The sequence below is a fragment of the Ananas comosus genome, linkage group 18, assembly GCF_001540865.1.
Source record: "Ananas comosus cultivar F153 linkage group 18, ASM154086v1, whole genome shotgun sequence".
NCBI classification, from domain to species: Eukaryota; Viridiplantae; Streptophyta; class Magnoliopsida; order Poales; family Bromeliaceae; genus Ananas; species Ananas comosus.
The window spans coordinates 5,293,008-5,300,255 of record NC_033638.1 but is presented as its reverse complement, the minus strand read 5'-3'; the positions used below and the strand labels follow the sequence as shown (position 1 = coordinate 5,300,255).

At 33.8% G+C, this 7,248-nt stretch overlaps 1 long non-coding RNA gene across 1 annotated transcript; it reads left to right on the top strand.

Annotated features, from left to right (window-relative positions):
• On the top strand, window positions 3,710–7,021 carry LOC109723873. Its single transcript, XR_002219765.1, has 2 exons — window positions 3,710–6,529; window positions 6,724–7,021. It is a non-coding gene; the product is annotated as an uncharacterized LOC109723873 (long non-coding RNA).

Below are 7,248 nucleotides of genomic sequence, written 5' to 3'. Positions count from 1 at the left end.
AGAGAGCTAGAGAGGCTTGTGTGCTTTTAGAAGCACTGTGAAGTGTGAACCTCCGTTCTTTCAAGTCGTTTTCGATGCTGGGGCTTCCAAATTGACGATCGGCTCTATTAGACTTGATCTAGAATATTCAAAGTATATAGAAAATAAATTTTGTGATTTTTTATTATCATGTACCTAATGATTGAAAGGGCTCAAAATCAACGGTTGAAAATAAAAATCTCACAAAAAGTGATGATGTGGCACAAATTTCAAAAGTGATGATATGGCACAAATTTCAGATAAAAAGTATTGATATTTCTTTATATAGTATAAAGAATTTTTTGTCAAAATTTAACGTGATTTAGATATTTCTACACGTTAAACTTGTTGCACAAATGTCGTTTGCAAGTTTAATGGTGTAGAAATATCGAAATCACATTAAATTTTGCCAAAAATTCTTTATACCATATAAAGCAAGATCAATATTTTTGATTTAAAATTTGTGTCATATTATTACGTTTTGTGAGAATTTTATATTCAATTGTTGATTTTGGGCCTTTTTGGTCAATAGGTAAATGATCTCGATTTAATCGCGAAATTTATTTTCTAGGTACTTCGAATTCTTTAGATCAAATTTAATGAATCCAATCATTTTTGGAATTCTCAGTATCGAAAATGACTTGATAACACGAAGGTTACTGTGCTTCTAAAAGCACACAAGTATATATATATATATATATATATACTTGTGTGCTATTAGGAGCATGGAGGCCTCGGTGCTCCTAAGCCGTTTTCAATGATGGAGCTTCCTAATCGGCGATCGGCTCCGTTAGACTTGATCTAACGTATTTGAAGTATGTAGAAAATAAATTTTGCGGTTGTTCGATATCATTTACCTAGCGATTGAAGAGGTACAAAATCAACAATTTTTAATGGTTAATGTATGCCGTTTGCAAATTTAACAATGTAGAAGTATTCAAATCAGATGAAATTTTGATAGAAAATTCTTTATATTATCTACAACAAGATCAATATCTTTGATAAAAAATTTTAGTGCTACATCATAACTTTTTGTGAGATTTTTATTTTCATCTGTTGATTTTGAGTCCTTCTGATCACTAGGTAAATGATATTAAAAAATCGTAAAATTTATTTTCTAGATAGTTCAAATACGCTAGATCAAGTCTAACAGAACCGATCATCGATTTGGAAGTTATATCATTGAAAACGGCTTACGAGCACAGAGGCCTCCCTGCTTCTAATAACGCACAAGACCTACTTTCTCTCTTTCTCTCTCTCTCTCTCTCTCTCTCTCTCTCTCTTTCTCTCTATATATATAGAGAGCAGGGCTGCTGTGCTATGCTCCTAAGCTGTTTTAGATGATCAAATTTTCGAATCGCCGATCGATTCCATTAGACTTGATCTATTGTATTTGATCTAGAAAATAAATTTTGTGATTTTTTGATGTCATTTACCTAGCAATCGAAAGAGTTCAAAATTAATAATTTTTAATGGTTGATGTCTACTGTTTTCAAGTTTAACGGTGTAGAAGTATCCAAATCATATGAAATTTTGATAAAAAATTTTATATACTCTTTACAGCAAGATCAATATATCTGATCGAAAATTTTAGTGTCATATCACCACTTTTTGTGAGATTTTTATTTTCAACCGTTGATTTTGAAACCTTTTGATCGTTGGGTAAATGACATCGAAAAATCGTAAAGTTTATTTTCCAGATATTTCAAATATGCTAGATCAAGTTTAAGGGGGTCGATCATTGATTGGGACATTCTATCATCAAAAACGACTTCGGAGCACAGAGGCCTTAGTGCTCCTAAGAGCATAGTAGTTCTGCTCTCTCTCGCTCTCTCTCTCTCTCTTTCTATATATATATATATATATATATATATATATATATATATATATATATATATATATATATATATATATATATATATATATATATATATGGATGGTGGACTTTTAGAATCTGACAAAGGAGACTCCTTATACTTAATATAACTAATCAAAATGTTAATCATAATATTATAAAAATAGTGGCATAAAAAAATGGCTAATTCGTGGCTTCAAATAATTTGCTAGGCAATGATGATATAGGATTTGAAAAAGGGCAAGATTGATGGTCTTAGGGCAACGCATGCACCTATTGTTGGCTAAAAAAATATGCATCAAATGTGTGACAAAAAGAATGAAGATGTTCTTTCTCTCTAAGTTCATCAATCTTGCCCTTTTTCAAATCCTATATCATCTTTTTTTTCGTTGTTTATTCTTCACGTTTTTCGTTCTCTTACTTCAGTTTTAATTTTTTTTGTGGTCTTGCTTCTGGCTCTGTTTTGAGGCGATGATGATAAATAAGGAAAAGTGTGAATATATTTGCTTCATTAAGATGAATATATTTTGATACAGGTATTTTTTTTATAATTTTTGCCTGCTAATATCGTTTGCATCTATCTACTTTCCTTGGTTGACATATGTTTGTATTCATTTCCTATCTTTGCTTAATTTCAAAGCTTTTTATCAATAGTGTTTTGCAGTTTTTTTTTTTTTACCTTTCTTTTTTATGAATTGGGATTCTTTTCTCCACTGCTTGCTTATAGTTGGGATAATAATAGATAGTATGAAGTTTGCTTACTATTTACTGGTGCTTTTGATACTTTTTTAGGTTTGTTTTATTCAGATTCTAATTTCTGGAAAATTAGTACATGTGCTTTACACTTGAGATTTCTTACATGCTCTTCCTGCCACTCTTTCTCCTGGTTATTCATATTCTTCAGTAAATTGTTATTTCTCTAATATTACTTGATTTCCTTGATTTCTTTGTGATCCTGTCCTTTTTCTAGCTCTTCTTTGAGGTGATGATGATAAGTAAGGATAACTTGAATGATAGCTATTGCTCATGTGCTTATTTCTGGAAACTTTTGGCATTTTAGTTCTTTCAATCTCTTTCGAGGCAGTGATGCTACAAAAAGAAAAAAAAGGGTTTGGGTGGCCTAATCCCTCGGCAACCTTCTCTTAAGTCTTGGTGTTTAATATTTTTGGAAAAAACGGAGATTTGGATTGCTTAGTATTTACAGATACTTTTGATACATTTTAAGGTTTGTTTTATTCGGATTGTAATTTCTGAAAAAATAGTACATGTGCTTTACACTCGAGATTTTTTACATGCTCTTCCTGCCACTCCTTGCTCTTGGTTATTCATATTATTCAGTGTATTGTTATTTTCCTAATATTACTTTATTTTCTTCATTTCTTTGCGATCCTGTCCATTTTCTAGCTATTTTTTGAGGCGATGATGATATGTAAAGATAAGTGTGGATGATAGCTATTGCTCATGTGCTAATTTGTGGGAACGTTTGACATTTTAGTTCTTTCAATCTCTTTTGAGGCAGTGATGCTACAAAGAGAACAAAAAAAAGAGATTTGGATGGCCTAATCCGTCGGCAACCATCTCTTAAGTCTTGGTGTATAATCTTTTTGGAAAAACGGAGACTTGAAAGGACTAATCCCTCGGCAACCATGTCTTTTGTTTTTTTATCTCTTGCCCAAGCTACTGAACACTATGGGAACACTATGGAAAGCCATTGGCATAGTGTGCTAAGAACGAGTGTGCTAAGTACTAGTGTGCTAAGTACGAAGGTGCTACACTGCCGAGAGAAATGGGAACACTATGGATGGCCTGCTTTGCAGGCAACCGGTGGGTCTCATTCTAGGGTAATTTGGTTCTGCATATCTGTTTCAATCCACTCGACGCTACTAAAGCAAAAAAGAAAAAATTAAAAAAATGGCGTGGATCTGACTAATGCTTGATAAATGGGGGAGTCTGAGCAAAATATATTTACCTTGCCTATCAGATTTTGTTCTCATTACTATTCTGTACTTATGAATAAACTATTTCCATCTGAATTTAGCTAGGTTATTTTGTATGGTTTTCGTATCCTAATTTTTTATCAAATTTACGATTCTTCTTTTCAAACATTAGTGATCTTCTGTTCTTTGCAAACATTCCTTCCCTGGTTTGGTTTTCATGGTGTGCTTTATAGTTTTCCGGTGATTGAAAGAGAATCTGGAAATTTCTGCTCATTTGTCAAAACTCTCTATTTTTGGATTTACTCTTAGAATATTTTTCCTATTTAGATTTTCCTAAAGTGCATGTTTGTCATTCGTTTAATCTTTGCCCTCTACTTCTCTTCACTGTTCTCTTCGTTGCGAACCCTGGTTTCATGTTTTTTTACACCCTTGAGATTTTCCAAACCTGCAAGCTCTGTTTTTTTTACTTATTTTTACGTAGATTCCGAACATTAGAAGATGGAGATTTCTGCTATGTTTGTCATTAGTTTAATGTTTTTGCTCTACTCCTTTTTTGCTAACACTGGCTTCATGTTTTTTTGGTCCTTGGGATTTCTGGAAACTGCAAATTGTGTTTTCCAACTCACTTTTACATACATTTGTTTTTTCTTTACTTCCTTTTTCCTGTGTGTGTTTTAGTGTCCTTCGATTACTTGGTTATTTTACATCATTGTTCTGAGGTTTGGTCCAGGTAAAACTCTTTCCTTTCCCCTTTCCTTCAGCATGGTTTCAAAGAAAAAAAAAACCCTGGAATCTGCAGGCCCCTCCTTCCCCCTTTCCTTCAGCATGGTTTAAAAAGTATATATTGGATGCGCCTTGGAATCCGCAAGCCCCTTTTTTGGTTTCTAGATGTTCCCTATGTCTACCTGATGGCTGCAGATTCTTTCTTGATATCTGTAGTTCTGTCCTGTGCGGTTTATAGCAATGTTTTGTCTGTTGTGGGTTACTTTGCTTGCACCTGAATGTGATAAGAATTTGAACCTTCTATTCCCCGAGGCTTTGTCTTCCCTGCTTTCCTCCCGTGCTATGATGACCTTCCCAATGTTAGATGGTTGTGATAATTGAGAGGGGCCTGCGCCTTCTTGATTGGTAATGAGAGTACTTTGGATGGCTTACTTCGTAAGCAACCGGTTGTTCTCATTTGTGCTAAGAATAGTTTCGACGTGTGCATGGTTTCTAGCTCGGTCAGCACTACTAATCAGGAAGGCTTCGCTGCCAATCTAATAATGCTCGATCACTAGGGTAGTGTGGGCAAAATTTATTTATTTATTTCCATACCTACTCATGTTTGCTGCTCCTCTTCACTTTTCTCTTCTTTGTAAACAGTGTTCTCATATTTTTTTAAGCTATTGGGATTTTCCCAAATTGCATCTTTGGCTTTGATTTGTCAAATCTGTGTTTTCGGCTTGCTTTTACCTGCATTCGATTTCTTTTTCCCTTTTTGTTTCAACATCCTTTGAAGACTTAGTTATTTTACATCATTATTTCAAGGTTTTCTACAGATAAAACTCTGTTCTTTTGCTTTTCCTTCAACCTGATTTTCAAAACAAAAAAAAATTATATGCCGTGGAATCCGCAAGTCCCTTTTTTGGTTTCTGCAGGTTCCCAATGTCTTCCTGCTGGCTGTCGGCTCTTTGTTGTTCTTCATAGCTGTGTCCTGTGTAGTTTATAATAATGTTTTGTCCTTTGCGGGGGGTACTTTACTTTCGCCTCTTTTTGTCCCATACTATGATTACCTTCCCTTGAATGTTAGATGACTGCGACAATTGAGCTTTCGCCTGTTATTGTCCCATACTATGCTGACCTTCCCTTGAATGTGAAATAATTGCGATAATTGAGAGGGGCCCGGGCCTTCTTGGCTGGTGGTTAGAGCACTTTGGATGGCCTGCATCATAGGCAACCGATTGCTACTTCATTTATTTGAAATTTAAGTTGATGCCTTTGTTTTAAATTAAGAAACTTCTATATACTCAATGCATGAGGTGGCTTGGATTTACCGATGGTAGTTGGTACAACAATGTGCTGATATTTAGTTGTACTGAAAATTGCGATTCTACCTTTTGGGGAACGTAATCCTTGGGCAATTAACTGTGATTTAGTGTTCTGATGTTGTTCAAATTTTGGTGTACACATGTGATTCTAACCTACTGATTCAAAATTTGCCAACAGTTCTCTTATTTGCATTCTTTACTTGCACAAGCTGTGAGATTGGATCACCTCATGTTTAGTTGGTGGCCAAATATGATCCTCTGATATTTTATTTTTGATTGGTTGTCGGATTATTTGTGAGAAAGCAGTTTTACATATGTTTTTTTGTATTCAAAATTTGGTATTCGTATCTTTGTTTGGGATTAAATGTGGTAGATTTGGATAGAGTCAGTTTTACAGATAATTGGTTGTACTCAAATATGATATTCCTGTCTTTGTTTTGGATTAAATGTGGTAGCTTTGCATGGACTCGACTGCTTCGATACATTGTTGTTTTACTAATACTCCTTTGTTTCTTTTATTCTTTTCTGTTTCTTGCTATTTTCTATCTCTTCTTTGAGGCGATGATGATAAGTAGAGGAAAACGTGAAAAATGATGGCTTCGAACAAGCGGAAGTTTGGACGGCCTATTTATAGGCAACCACTTCCTATTGTTCTTATCCTTGGTCGTTGCACACATGTTCCTCCTACGGTAATCTATTGCTTCTATTACTATTCTATGCTTATGAGCATTTTTGCCAATTTAACTGAGCCTTACCTTTTTAGTTTTTTTTGTGAAGACTGCTTAAATTTTTCCTTTTTTTTTTCCGAGACATTATGTTAGAATTAAGAAGAATAGCAGAATATATTTGTGATTAATACTAATTTTTCTAATGTATTTTCTAGGCGATGATGATAGATGAAAGAAATCTCACTTCGAATGTCCTCTTGGTCGATAGGAGTGCACACTCCTAATTAAATATGTCTTTCATCTGAGCCTCAAACAAAAAATTTCAATTGGTTCATATTTATTTAGCTTCTTCTGTGAGTTTTTTCCCCCTCCTGATTAAATATGCCTTTCATCTGAGCCTATGTATTTAGCTTCTTCTGTGAGTCTTTTGTCCCTCCCCCCAGGTGGTGACTACTGTATAAGGTTACTTTATACTTTGTTCGATTTTAAAATTTGCACTGCACAGATCACTTTTTGTAAATTATTTCCAACTCCATTCATCTAGGTTATTTCCTTGGTTTTCATAATTATATTCTTAACAAATCAAAATCTTTACTAATTTTTTATTAATTAGTTTCTGATAAATGTATATAACATTGCTAATTAATATTATAATTGATATTATAATTGACTTATTTAGTTACACACTAACTGCTTGAGCACTTAAATTAATATATATATGTTAATTAACTATTTGGGCA